General features: G+C 45.6%; 1 protein-coding gene across 1 annotated transcript in view; it reads right to left on the bottom strand.

The window, feature by feature from the left end:
• ndp (norrin cystine knot growth factor NDP) overlaps positions 1-15,057 on the bottom strand; it is a 27,108-nt gene extending 12,051 nt beyond the window's left edge. Inside the window, exon 1 of the mRNA XM_083776321.1 lies at positions 14,964-15,057. The gene's annotated coding sequence lies outside the window, so the exon portion shown is untranslated. The remainder of the gene's footprint in view (positions 1-14,963) is intronic.
• Positions 15,058-15,842: the final 785 nt, after the last annotated feature.

Raw genomic sequence — 15,842 nt, 5'->3', positions numbered from 1 at the left:
CTCCTCAACTCCCCCACACCTGCCTGGGGATCAGATTTATAGAACCCTGGGTGTCCACAAACAGCAGCTGCATCCTCCCTTTCTCCTCTTCTCTCCTCTTCCTCACCCTGGGCTTGATCTGCCCCCCCCCCCCACTCCCCACTCCCCCCCCCCCACATTCAATCACACTGTAATGATCAGCTGCACCTTCCTCCCTCTGTATCTCTCCTGGATCTCGTTTGGAATCAATCCCGTTCATCGTCCGATTGGGATTCTCTTACTCGATCTAGGAAAACAAATCCTCGGCACGTTCCACTATAGTGCACCCTCCCCATCACTCTCTTCATCATATCCTCCTCCTCTCCTATCTCCTTTCCATCTCTCCATCTCCTCACTGCTCCTTTCCTTCACCCCCTGGGAGAGCTCCCCTGGTTTTACTGCTGAGCTCAGAACTTAAGCCCAGATTGGGGCCTTAGAGGTTTCGTCCGCCTGGGTTACAGAGGATTGTTGGATCGTGGCTGCCGATATCACCTTGGTTTGTTACTGTTTTCAGTACACCAAGACAGCTATATGTTGGCGGCCGAGGCCCGAATGCAGTACAATCAAGCCATTCATTTTGAATTACCCCGTGAAATGTTCATTTCCAATTAAAGTAAACAACTCCGCCACTCTATTTGCACTGCAGGACATTTGCAAGCAAGACCATGAGCAGATCCAGCAAACCATCATCGAACAAAGTTCAAACTTTCCATTTGAAAGTGAGCTTGATTTCTTGGAAAGCAGAACCTGTATTGCCTCTGTTCAGAAAAACATAAATACCGTATGTTTGAGAAATGGTGTGACGGTCCAGCGACTTTGGGGTCTGGGAAAGTAAAATGTTGAATCAGGCCATGGTTAATGTCCTAGGTATAGCAGTGTGTGTGGCCCAGTGCCAAGGCCTTGGCCCAGTATAGTCAACCATACAGCCTCTCCTTCCAATCTGTGCCCTGTTCTGGCCTCACTGAAGAGGGAAACATGTCTACGTGCACTGCAATAATCTGAATATTGGACTTATTCTATAAGGAAGACGATGTTTTTGATAAACCACTTACAGTAAGCCCTATTTGTTGTTCAAATAGTGAAAATATAAGACAATCTACGAGCTCACAGCGCATTAACAATTAAATGTGAGCTTGTAGACCTGCTATTTTAGATTGTGAAATCTTTTGAAATGTTTTTACCTGACATGCCCAAAATAGGCATGCAATAGGTTGAAAGTGATTAAGCTATGTTCAGGGGCTGCGTATAATAATTCCATCCTGATTCCTGTTTACATGCTATACAATAGAAAGTATTGTATACTATAGCATTAATGACATCACTTCATCAGCGACATAGCAGTTGCTTTAGTACAGTTTCCAGTGGTTGTGAACTTTTAACCCTCTAAAAATCAATGGTTCTCAACCTGTGGGCACCGTCAGACTGGAACAGCATGACCTTGTCACTTATCAATTTATCCTTTTAACGCTTCATGCTCACAAGACTTCATTTGTGGTTCATACTGTAGCTATTCCTGCTTCTGACTGTATTTATTTACGAACGTATGTATTTAATGATGATCCTATATTGGCATCATATACTTTAATTTGCATTGATTGTCTTATTTCTTGTATTTAAAATTTGTATTTTATTTAAGAAAACCTACAGTATGTACTGTGTAGTGGGATTTGAGGTGGTGTGTACCCCTCGAAAAGAAGTTGCTGCAACTCAAGGGGTTTATAGTGGGAAAAAAAATGAAAAAGAAAATCCATCCCCAGATGATTAATCCATTTTGGGCGGGATCCCCTTTTGGTGTTTTAAACATTATGTTATAATTTAGCTATATTGAAAAATAGCAGATCTACAAGCTCATAGCGTGCGCGCTACGAGCTTGTAGGTCTGCTATTTTTGAAAAAATCGTGAAAATATTTATCTCAGAAAACTGGAGGATTTAGAAGATTTTTTTTAAATGTTGAGGTCAGGCCTTAACCATCCCATCTAGACCCCAGGGTTCCCACACAATGTTTACCAATGAATTTCCCAAACATTTCCAAAACCTTTCCAGACCAGGATATTATATTTAAACACATTTCCAGACAACAATCATTCAGCGCAATAATGCAATCTCACAAAGACAGGCAGTGTGCAACAACGAAGCATAGACAATAGAGAATACAGAATAGACTAAAGGTATAATTCCTTTCCAAATTCTGCGCCAACTTTATTGCAACACCACCTATCCTAGCTGGGCATAGGATCACGCTGCGGTACGTTGTGAGCTTGTAGATCTGTTATTTTTGTCACATCCGGTACACATTAGCTATAGGCTGCAATCACGCTGCGCGTTTGGCGAAAAAACTACTTATGCTACATATTTCGTGTAATATTATACCTATTTTGGAAAATGTTTTTATTAACTAAGATCAATGGCCAAAAACAATGCATATCCAAATACTTTTTCTAGGACCTTTGATAAATTCTGGAAAATGTTTTTTCCATGGAATCTCATGACCGTGGGAACCCTGAGACCTGTTTGTAACCTATACGTTTCTTATACCTTTCAATCCTGGAGCTTTGTGTCTATAGAATAAGGCGTTTTTTTAGTATCTGTCTCAGGTCTAAATGGGTTAATGTGCAACATTAAGTGCTTGTCCTGGTGGGAGTTCAAATATATTTGAGAAAAGTCCCATTGTGATGTGATGTGTGACTGTGTGTGCTGCCCTACCGGTATTCAAAAACCTCACATATCCCTTTCTCTCAAAATGTGTGCTGTGTACTGTACAATACATGCTATACATTACAAAACATCCAATCAGAGTCATACACTGTAATATTCCAACATTGACCTAATTCATGAATAGAAAATGTCCATGTAAACAGCATTTTCTGATTAATACGTGGAGTAATTTTTCAAGGTATAGTTGGATTAATGAAGGGGATTTCATACATGTACTGTAATTGAATAATGACTATCTGCGTTTTTGCAGCATTATGCAACACATACAGTATTGCTCCTTGACAACACATGTTCTACCTCCCAGCTTGAAATCATGCCGTAACTTCTGTTGCACATCTAATGTAACCCTTATTAATGGACCCATCGCTAAGAAGCCCCACCAACTCCACTCTCAAGCTGTATGCTTTTCACCAGGACAATATGCAGACCACAGCCATCTTACCATATAAGTGCTAACAAGGTGCAACTTCCCATTGGCAAGTCCATTCATACATAATTGCAGCTGTACGAAAAGCTTGAATTATTCTCTTTCTATCCTCAAAGTGTTTGTTTAATACAAATCCACTGTAGACATTCTTTTTCTATTAGTGTTGCCGTTTGGAAGTGCTCGTTAGATATCACTCAACTGCCCTGCGTACACCACCTGTTTTGAATTGCAGGAGGCAGCAGGACATGAAAACGAGTGCTTCCAAACTCTGATGGCAAGATGGCCGCGGCCTGCAAATGGTATGTTAAATGATGGGATTTCTCTGTATAAATAATCAATCATTTCATTAGCAAGAGCGATCAAAATGCCTTCTAAATCTAGCAACGAGTCCTGCAGTAAGCTATGCACTGGAAAAAATGTGCATGCCATTATTTCAATAAACTAGAAATATAAGAGAAAATGTTAGAGGGAGAAACAGTATCCAACTCAATCATCCGACAGGAGTTTTCATGTAATGCACGGTAAGACTCCGGCGATTAGTATTATTGCCATGACCTGGGTGGGTGAGTCGCGTCATTTTCCAGACATTAGTTCATCAACACAGCCATGCAAAATAACACTGACAGCTATGATGAGGTGATGGAAGCTTGCCAGAGCATATGCCAGCTTAGTCGCTATAAACTATTTGGATTGGCATTGGACAATCGCTTGTTTTGGGGTGAGGTTCAGCGAAGGGTCCATTGTACAATATTTGCACAGCATATGGGCACTTTAGGTATTGGCACTTTATTCCTTTGCACAGTTTTATTTTGCACAGATTTTATTGTTGATTGAATACATTTTAGCTGAATATTTTGAATTGTGTTTCGTGTCTTTGTTGAGCTGGCCACTCAGCTAATTAGTTCCACCTGTGTGGGCAGCCATGTTAGGTGGTAATCAGGGGGCGGATGTAATGTGTATAATGGGAATGAGTGCAATTGGCCATATGCAGATCACGTTCATCTTGCCAGGAAGGTGGTAACTAGGTGCAATTTTCCATTGACATCCAAACAGAAAAGTTGTATCTGATTGTATTAAACAACGTCAAACTCACCAACATGGCAGGTGATTATATTTCTAAGCGTTGGAGTATATGGAAGTGCTTGATGGATATCACTTAACGGCCCTGTAGCACCTGTTTCGAATTTGCACATAATGCAGGAGGCAGCAGGACGTTGCTTTACTGATAATGAGCGCTTCCAAACTCTGTCTGACACAAAAATAATCATCTTCAAGGAATTTCTTGACAGGAATAGCTCATAACATGTGGATTTTGTTTTTAATGAAACAAACACTTTGCAGATAGAAAGAGCATAATTCAAACTTTTCGTACAGCTGCAATGTTGGTGAGTTTGACGTTGTTTAATACAATCAGATAGGACATTTCTGTTTAGATGATTGGTCTGTCAATGGGAAATTGCTCTAGTTACCACCTTGTTGACCAGATGGACACGGTCTGCATATGGTCAATAGACCATATTCACACCATGTTGGCATTTTGTATCGAAAAAGCAGGGTGGCAAAAGGGTGGCATTTCATTAATGTAATGACAAGATGGCAAACTGTGTCAATAATTATGATCTATATATAGAGATTTAAGTGTAATGTTGAGTGACGATTGGAAGTTTAACAGATTACGATAAATTCTGCTATTCTGTCCAGTATAATTGGGCTGGACCAAGTCGGGATAGCAAAAGGGGGTTGTGACATGTGTTTTAGTCAGAGTTGCTTATGCTTTGTTGTAGTAGTGAGGAAGGAGTACTGTACTTGTGGGGCTTAAGGGTATTTATTTATTCATGGTGTATTTATTTATGTATTTATTGTATGCTTTATCCAGGTTTAGAAATAATTCACCCCAGAGTGGTAGTCCACACTGGCTCATTACTATAGAGCGTCGCAGTCCCGCCCCCTACCAGGGCCCAGGAAATGATTCCCCGTTCATTTTCCTCATAGACATTTCAAAAAGTATTTTTTAAAGACTTTTTAAGCCTCGTACAAAGCCAACTCGAGTTGTGACAAATCATGACAAGAAAAAAAAAATTGGGGCCGAACAAATAATTAGAAAGAAGAAAAAGACGGCAGGTTACAACACTTTTTTGTTGTTGTTTTTCTTCTTTGCAATTATTTGTTTGGTCCAAAATAGTTTGTTGTCATGATTTGTCACAACTCGAGTTGGCTTTGTACGACGCTTAAAAGGTCTTTAAAAAAATACTTTTTGAAATGTCTATGGGAAAAATGCATTGGGAATTATTTCCTGGGCCTGGCGTCGTCATGAAAGGCTGCCACTTTGCCAGTTGAGTTGATTTGAGTCTGTTGAGGGTGAATTAAGAGCTACATGTGGTGTTCTTGTCTGTTTTGTATTTTCTATGGTGAATAAATACACCTTCTGGTTGCAACCTACAAGGCTTATAGGCCTCTGTCTGTACTAATTCCAGAAGAACTGAGGGACACAGCCAGGAATGAGTTATCACAACGTGTCCAAAGCGTGTCCTATACCCAAAAGGCCCCCCATTATATTAATGTAAGGAAGTTAAGGCCTGAGTTATACTTGGTTGCGTGCTGTGTCGCGCACAGGAAATAGCAGATGTTGTATGGCTATTTGCAGTGCGCAACACCGGCGAGCTACAAAGTATAAGAACACCCATAAGAGGACCCTGAGGCACGTTTTGTCCAACATGGCAATGAGGGAGGCCCGTCTCGACTCCTACCTACCTCAGAGTTCCCCAGTGATGGATGTAGATTTACAGGAGAAGAGGTTCAGTCAGGCATTTATTTAGCCTCCTAAATTATCGGGTGTTGGTATTTAGCACCCTACATACCTATTAGGCTATAGGCAGCCAGTAGAAGCTGTTCTTAATGCCAAATCATGGGCCAACACATATCACAGTCTTAACTAGAACAATGTCTATGGAGAGCTGTGTTATTTAATGGCTGAATGTTACAATTTGTTTTCTACGTTAAAAAAAGAAAACTTTGCATACATACTGTAGGTATAGCTTATTGTGGGGCCAGCAATGATTACCACAACACATGACTATAGAGATAATGTGTACCAATTGGAGTAATATAAAATAATAATGTAAAAAATGGTCCGCCATGGTGGAGGTGGATGTGATGGTCCGCCTGGTGGAGGTGGATGTGAATGGTCCGCCTGGTGGAGGTGGATGTGAATGGTCCGCCTGGTGGAGGTGGATGTGAATGGTCCGCCTGGTGGAGGAGGATGTGATGGTCCGCCTGGTGGAGGTGGATGTGATGGTCCGCCTGGTGGAGGTGGATGTGATGGTCCGCCTGGTGGAGGTGGATGTGATGGTCCGCCTGGTGGAGGTGGATGTGAATGGTCCGCCTGGTGGAGGTGGATGTAATGGTCCGCCTGGTGGAGGTGGATGTGAATGGTCCGCCTGGTGGAGGTGGATGTGATGGTCCGCCTGGTGGAGGTGGATGTGATGGTCCGCCTGGTGGAGGTGGATGTGATGGTCCGCCTGGTGGAGGTGGATGTGATGGTCCGCCTGGTGGAGGTGGATGTGAAAGATTTGGGGCTGAGGTTATTCCTTGGCCTCCAGGGAGTGTGCACTGTGCATCATGGTCCAACGTGCCGGAGATTAGCTGCTCACAGAAATCGGCCTGTTATAGCACCACCATGAGGCTGATTTAAAACAAATTGCACAATATTTGGACAAAATCTGTATGAATAACATTATATTATATATGAATAACAAGATTTGTTTAGCAAAAATTGGCCACCTGAAACATTTGGGTTCGTTTCAGTTTCACGCTGATCGGTCTAACGGAACCGGAGATTAGCTGCTCATAGACGGATGACACACACGTGCGCGCGCGCACAGACAAGGACGGACGGACGGACGGACGGGGGCGAAAACATAGCCTCAGCAACGCTGAGACAATTAAAAGATATGTCATTATGGCTCAATATAAGACGACATATCAGATGACATGACTAAATCAAATATTGCACATTCTACTACATTTGGTGAGCTGCAACCTGGCTTGAGAATATTCCGGGAGACGTGCAGGCATACAACCACACTACAATCCCTCCTTTCCTTACATATACTGCATGTACAACCACAATACAATCCCTCCTTTCCTTACATACTGTACAACCACAATACAATCCCTCCTTTCCTTACATACTGTACAACCACAATACAATCCCTCCTTTCCTTACATACTGTACAACCACAATACAATCCCTCCTTTCCTTACATACTGTACAACCACAATACAATCCCTCCTTTCCTTACATACTGTATCACATTCCCTCTGGTTTGGAGGTTGTAGTTATGAGAAGGTAAAACAGAGCTTTGGTGTGTGCAGACATTATGCTGTGTTTCCCAATTCCCATGCAGGTGATGGCAGGCTTGCACGCACGCACGCACGGTCCCACGCACTTACTATTATTTTATTTTTCCTCTTATTTTTAACGAGTGTTAACTTCCCTCTGCGGTTCATGCTTATACTGGGGTGCTGCTATATCAACTGAATGTCCTTCAGGATAAATACAGGTCTGTCTGTGTATCTACAGTACCTGTACCAGTGTACCAGTATCAACACACGCACACACACACACACACACACACACACACGCACGCACACACACACACACACACACACACACACACACACACACACACACACACACACACACACACACACACACACACACACACACACACACAATCATTCACTCAAGTGCTGTCCAGAGGCAATACACAATCACGACTATATGCAAACCGATTACAATAATTGTAATCGGCTTGCAATTGTCGTAATCGCGATAATTACAATATTATTTTCACTCTCACTCTCTCGCTCACACGCGTCACAGACAGACTTTCACACGGAGGGTAACACACGGCATTGATGGAGGGATTGGCATGTGTGAGAACTTCTGAGTAGTAATGAAAACAAGGTCAAATGCAAGCCGTGCAATGCCAAGTTGTCCTATCACAAATCAACAACAATGCACACGCATTTGAAGCATCCAACACAGATGCCTAAAGAGAGTTCACAACAGCTGTCCAACCATATGGTTGCGTCACGCGTCAGGTGAAAACACAGCGCCAATCACATAAAAAGTATACACGGAAAACATGGCCCTGTCCCGTAAAACGTTATACCGCTCGTTTGATCTGTACAAAAGCTTAAAGGAGCACTTCACTCATCTTCATAAAATTGGTTCTCATGAATGCTCTCAGAAACCTGTCTTCTCGCTCTGTGTCTCAGAGGAGGGCTGTGGACAGTTCAGAAACCTGTCTACTCACTCTGCGTCTCAGAGGAGGGATGAGGACAGTTCAGAAACCTGTCTACTCGCTCTGTGTCTCAGAGGAGGGATGAGGACAGTTCAGAAACCTGTCTACTCGCTCTGTGTCTCAGAGGAGGGATGAGGACAGTTCAGAAACCTGTCTTCTCGCTCTGTGTCTCAGAGGAGGGATGAGGACAGTTCAGAAACCTGTCTACTCGCTCTGTGTCTCAGAGGAGGGCTGTGGACAGTTCAGAAACCTGTCTACTCGCTCTGTGTCTCAGAGGAGGGATGAGGACAGTTCAGAAACCTGTCTTCTCGCTCTGTGTCTCAGAGGAGGGATGAGGACAGTTCAGAAACCTGTCTACTCGCTCTGTGTCTCAGAGGAGGGCTGTGGACAGTTCAGAAACCTGTCTTCTCGCTCTGTGTCTCAGAGGAGGGATGAGGACAGTTCAGAAACCTGTCTTCTCGCTCTGTGTCTCAGAGGAGGGATGAGGACAGTTCAGAAACCTGTCTACTCGCTCTGTGTCTCAGAGGAGGGATGATGACAGTTCAGAAACCTGTCTTCTCGCTCTGTGTCTCAAAGGAGGGATGAGGACAGTTCAGAAACCTGTCTTCTCGCTCTGTGTCTCAGAGGAGGGATGAGGACAGTTCAGAAACCTGTCTACTCGCTCTGTGTCTCAGAGGAGGGCCGTGGACAGTTCTGAAACGTGCCTATCAGTGACAGTGACTTATATAATCAGAATTGTTTGATGACCTTACTGTAGTAGTAGTATGTGAAGATGAGATTGAAAATGGGTGAAGTCGAGTGTTCCTTTAATCAACTGACCCAAAGCTGTCTCTATATAACCACAGATGCACGGACAGTACTTATATTTTTTGATTGATTGCAGGCCAGCTGAGCCAATCAACATTATGACGGATTATTCTGACCCCGGCCGTTAATAATACAATAATGTGTCGTTGTGCATGCATGGCACACAACATTAAAGACGAAGGGCAAGACTCACCCGAGTATAACCTTGGTGAGTAGGATGAACCGAGGCCGTGCCAATTTCTCTATGAATTATATTGCTCATTAGCTGAAGCAAAATGACAGGATTGCTGCAGTGGCTATGATGAACTATGTGTGCATGTGTTTTTCGAGCTGTTGATGCACAATCTTTGCTGTGCAAGGCACGTGCTGTTATGTCGTTTTCTCATTTATCTGTTGTAGTCGTCAGATCATCATCAAACATAAACACCTATAAATAGTCCATCCGTCCGTCTGTCCGTCGTTAAGAAAAGTACCCTAAAAGAAAGTGGGATCTTTCACAGACCAATACAGACTATAGCAGAGGAACTGTACTGCACTGTATGTGTTCACTGTTTGAGAGTGATTGTAATTGTTAAGGCAAACACATCAACAACACATCGCTGCGTGCCCCGGTTGTTTGAGCCAAAGTGCAACTCCTCCAACTGTTGCAGCCATATGTTGTGTGTCAATAATATCTCTTTCATACCAAGTTTAGATGCACAATAGGTGGGCTGCATCTATGCTATATACTGTATATATAAATACCCCCTGCCCACCTCACATATATGTATGGGTTTCTGTTTCCACGCACGCACGCACCATACAGCCAGTAACACGCCCTGAGGGCAAGAAGCGACCGTGTGCACGCATCTGCCTGGGTGACGGCAGACGGCAGACTGCTGGCGATTTGGCATGGAGGGTCAGAACAACATATGAATGAATCCTGTACTGGCCATATATGGAGCGTGTCTTGAGTGTACAGGGTTTGATGAGGTCAGATCAACATATGGAATGTCAGAACAGGTCAGCTCCATATATGGAGATCTAAGGGTTTGAGGTCATATGTAGAGTTGCTGGCCGGCTCCATATATGCAGATCTATAGGTGATGATCCAGTCTTCTCCATGTATGGTTATCCAGGGTTTGATGAGGTCAGTGTCGTGATCTTCATATATGGAGATGGCCTTATATGGTTGTGATGTCACGAGGTGTGGCCATATATGGAGGCGTGACCATATATGGTGGCGTGATGTCATGAGGTGTGACCATGGAGGCTTAGGGTGACTAAGAAACTGACGGACGGGCGGACGGACGGACGGACGGACGGGAGATGCAGGTTTTCATAGTAAATGCGACCTATAGGTCACAACAGGTCGTCCTATTGAGAGGTAGAGCAGGTCGTCCCATGATCCATGGGTCGGTGGTTCGAATCCCGGCTCCTCCTGTCCACATGTCGAAGTGTCCTTGGGCAAGACACTGAACCCTACACCTATACAGTCCCTCCAATGAGTCGTTCGGTGCTAGCTTGCCGCCATTGGTGTGCGAATGTGGGAAGTGAGGACGCTGGCGTCGACTGTTCGCTTCTTCACCTCCTATAATGTATCAATGAATGAACCATTGTAAAGCGCTTTGAGCACTTGGAAAAGCGCTATTAAAAATGCAATTCATTTTCAAATCCTCCTGTTTTCATTTGTAACTCAGAGAGAGTATATAATGGACCCAAATGGAACCTTTACGGATGCATTGGGTTATACATTTGGTCACTCTCTGACTTACACGATGATGAGGACTATACTGCCCAGCGTAGCCAAGGCGTTCACGTGGCCGCTCTGCTGGTGCGTGACTGAGCGGAAGCATTGCTGGGACGCTGGTTTGGTGTGGTCTCTGGAGGGGGGGGACGACGACTGGGAGACAGATCTCTGGTATGGTTGTCTATGGGGGGGGTGGGCAGGGATCTCTGGTGTGGTTGTCTATGGGGGGGGGGGTGGGCAGGGACTGCTGCAGGGAGACAGATCTCTGGAGGGATCTTCCACATTGCATGGCAGCTGAGTCCACAGTTGTTGCCCGTTGGGACAGCCAGGCAGGCCTTAGCTGTCTGCATAGGGCGGCGGTGGCGGCCCCCCCCAACCCCCCAACCCCCCACCCCACCCCGACATCAGACGAGGAGAGGAGTCGGGGGGGGACGACGACTGACTGGCAGGTATATAGCGGTGCGTCACTGAGTCTGCGAAATATGTTTTGTGCTTTTATAGATCGATGCTCATGAATATCTTTCTCCTCTTCCCTCTGCTCATTAGTATTCATTATTCGCTCTCGCTCTCTACCTCTACGTCGTCTACCTCTCTCTGCCCAGAGGTTACGTCATTGCTTTCTGTTTGTCGCCTCCCCCCTCCTCCATCTCACCTCCCTCCATTGTTTCACCAGCTTTTAATAAACTAAAGGGCAGATTCCTGACGGGAGAGCGGGAGGGGGACACACGCACGCACAGTGTCGCACACACACGCGCACACGCACACCCACACACACGCGCACACTCAGACACACACGCACGCACACACACACACACACAGACCTGCAACACAACACACAGACCGCTTGGCATACCAAGTACCAAGCTGACCACTGTCGATGTGTGCTGGCGCCAAACCCCCAAAACACACGCACGCATTCGCACACACACGCGCGTGCACACACACACACACACACACACACACACACACACACACACACACACACGCACATGCACACACACACACACACACACACACACACACACACGCACACACACACCCCGTCTCTTTCCTTCTGCTGTTATTTAAGCCTAAACCTACATAATACTTCGTCACCAAAAATAACGTATTTTCTGTTGTTTGGGGGCGAGCGACACCGCCGTGCAGTGGAGTATATAAACGAGGCTTCGCGCTCTCCACACGCCGGCCTACTAAAAGCTAAGCTCCCCACTAAATATACCCCGCCTGGTAAAGATAAGACAAACAGCGTGGATTTGAGGGCAGTCCGCAGCCAATGACAGGCAGCCATGTGAGCCCGGGCTAAGCTTATGTTAGCTTTACAATTTGGGCTTCTCAGAAACACAGACAGAGAGAGAGAGAGAGAGAGAGAGAGAGAAAGCACACAGATGACACACACACATATAGTATGTTACACATTTCTGCATTATAATTTGTGAGTCTGTGCATTTCTTCTACTTATATATACCTCCGTGTCTGCCTGTTATGTCTATACCGTGTGTCTGACCTGTTCACATCATGGCGTTAACCTTGCTTTGATGCACAGACCTCCTCATCTCCATAGCTCAGTTGTTAAGTCTCTCACACACACACACACACACACGCACACGCACACACGCACGTCGCACACGCACACACACACGTGAGTGCCGCACACACACTTTTCCAATTAAGCCCTGCCACCAATCTCCTCTCCTCTCTTTACGCCACTCTGCACTGCTCTATATCCACATCAGAGTAGATGACAGGAGGGGGAACACATTGCCCCCGAGAGCTATTTCTTAACTTATATACACTCCGTCACACAATGGCGATATACTCTCTGAAAACAGCAGATCTACAAGCCTGCACTGTCATGAGGTATATATAGTCAAGCCTCTATTATTAGGTTATAACCACAAAGAGCCTTATAGCATGTAAAAATCAGGGAGGTGATTGAGGATTCTCTTTTCTTCTTTTTTTTTGTATCACACTGGAGCAGGTTTTCCTTTGGGGCATGTGCTATGGCGCAGATATCTGTCACGCTAAAGACATGTCTACGTGGTCACTGGTCGGTGGCCCTGGCCGGTGCGTGCGGAGCATCCATTTGTCAGGAGCGCAGCATTCCTGCGGCGCTGAGAGACACTGCTGTGAACTGCCTATCGCTAGTTTCAACACCCACCAAATAAATACACGCATGCACAGCGGCCTCTATGTGAGCGAGACGGAGACGAATATGAGAACAGATGCACACAGACATGCGGGTTGACGCGCACACACTCACGCACGCACGCACGCACGCACGCACGCACGCACGCACGCACGCACTTGAAACAAACCTCAATCCAGTCTTCCCCCCCTAAACAATACAAGGGTGATCAAACTTTTTTTGTTGTTGCTTGTTTCTGTTTCTCATCTGTTGTCACATTGGCTTCTATATAGTGGAGATATATCTGGACAGGGATGTCTGCATCACTTGGTCTCTCTCTCTCTCTCTCCCTCCTTCTCTGTGTCAAGAACTCTGTCACTGGCACCTCCTCCTCCAGGTCTCTCCTCGACTCTGCATCTCACACGTCTCAGTTTCATTCTGTTTCTTCTATTTATTGTTTCCTTTGGTCCGCGTCCTCTTATGGATTTTATCGTTCCAACCTCCCCCCACGCTCTCTCTCTCTCTCTCTCTCTCTCTCTCTCTCTCTCTCTCTCTCTCTCTCTCGTTATCCAGAAACTCGTTACACTCACTTCATTTTTCACTCAAACACCTTCTCTCTATCCTCTTCCGTCTATATTGCCATCCACCCACCCTCCCTCACAGACAGAAAGACACACACACACACACGCACGGACGCGCACACAGTCACACACAGACGCACGCTCTTTTTCTCCTGCAGTTAGTTGGATGGAGGTGGCGCTCGTCTCTCACTTCGACCTACCACAGAGTCCATTACATCTGTCATCATCTCCTTCCAGCATAAACCAGCAGCCTCGGGGTCTGACAGAACAAGAACAGCCCCCCTCGTACACTACACGCATGCACATACACACACATGCCTCCATACACACACACACACACACACACGCACACACACACACACACACACGCCTGCAGTTATCAACGCAGTTACTAACCCATGCATTTATTACGTGTTCACATAGGCACAGGCATGCACAGTGCACGTCTAATATCTCTCATATACACAACTGCTCTTAATCTCTGTTTCAACCAAAGGCTCTGTCTTTCCAAACTGTGGCTGTCAGACCCTATAAGTCTATATACCACACAGCCAACACAAACACGTTGCCTTTCTTCTAATCTACACATTATTCTGTCTTGATCACAACCACTCGCAGCAGAGAAAAAATACCTTCAGTGAAGGAGGAAGGTGTGCATATATAGATGGACAAGGACAAGCATATTATAGACGGTCAGGTGGACCCTTCTTGTTAAGATGAGCAGAACTCAAAACTCAGCAGTATAGACTCTCACTGCTTTGACAAATATGACATGATAGCTGACCACATGCTCTCATATTCATCTCCATTCAAATATTAACATCATCCACGTCACAACCTATAGTAATTGAATCTTGAAGCGTGCAACATGCATGCCCCGAATAAAATAATTACATCCAGCCGAATAAAACGTTGGATGATGTCAGCTTCAAAGCAACACACATGGTCTACACTGAGAATAACCGCGGTGACGACGAGTGACCGCAATACATTTTGAGGAAAAGAAATTAGGAAGAAAAAAAAAAAGACAAGAAAAAAAGACAAATATCCCAGCAAACAGGTGGGCGTGCACAGTGACATCCAGAAGGTTCATTTAACTCCGCCATGTGTCAAAGGTGAGCTAAATGAGCGCCCTGGGTTTGACTACATGTGTACTGTATATACAGGAGAGTCCAGGTGCACTATAGATCCTTGCATGGGTGCAGGTTGGCAGTCAAGAGGAGAAGATGCAGGGGTTCCTTGAGGTCCTACCTTGAGCAACTCCAGCACAGCAAGATGACCAGTTGGAGAACGGACGGTCTTCGCCCACCCAGCCAGGCCCGGCCGGGGGGGTGGGGGGTGTGGGGGGGGGGGGGGTGGGTGGGGGTGAGGGAGGGAGGGAGGGGGGGGGAGTCTGCAACGCGCACTCACAGACACATGTATAGCATCGGATAGGATAGCCCCCCCTCTCTCTGCTCAAACTCTTGTTTTCTCCAAAGCCTCTTGTCTCTCTGTCTGTGTATACCAGTTCACTCACACACGTGCAACTGCTGTGTACTGACTGATTGTCTGAGCTCTGCTCTCCCTTCCTCTGTCTTGCTCTGTTTCACGCACCCCCTCCTCTCTCTCTCTCTCTCTCTCTCTCTCTCTCTCTCTCTCTCCACTAAACTCTATATACTCTCTTTCACAGTACTCTCTCTGTATCTCTCTTTTCCCCTCCCCTCCCCTTCCTCGACTCCCTGTCTCACACAGTCCCACTCCCTCTATTTAAGAGGAGGAAACTCTTGCTAGAAAACAGAGAGGGCTGAATGCATTGCCTCTTTGCCTCTGAGGATGGCTGTCGGATGTGAATCGTGACACAGCAGTCATATATCATGGACATGCACACATGCACACAAACAGGCACGCACACACAAACAGGCACGCACGCACGCACGCACGCACACGCACGCACGCACGCACGCACGCACGCACGCACACACACACACACAAACAAACACATTAATTTCCTATATTCGTCATGCGCACACATACACACACAGACACACACATACACACACACCTGTGTGTGTTGACACACAGACGCACACAGACAGACACACACATTGTTATTTTCTATATTCTGTCTGTCTCTCGCTCTCACATGGACTC

Source organism: Protomyctophum parallelum (genome assembly GCF_964188405.1).
Source record: "Protomyctophum parallelum genome assembly, chromosome: 11".
In the NCBI taxonomy this organism is placed as follows: Eukaryota; Metazoa; Chordata; class Actinopteri; order Myctophiformes; family Myctophidae; genus Protomyctophum; species Protomyctophum parallelum.
The sequence above is the reverse complement of the archived record's forward strand: the minus strand, read 5'-3'. Positions and strand labels throughout refer to the sequence as shown.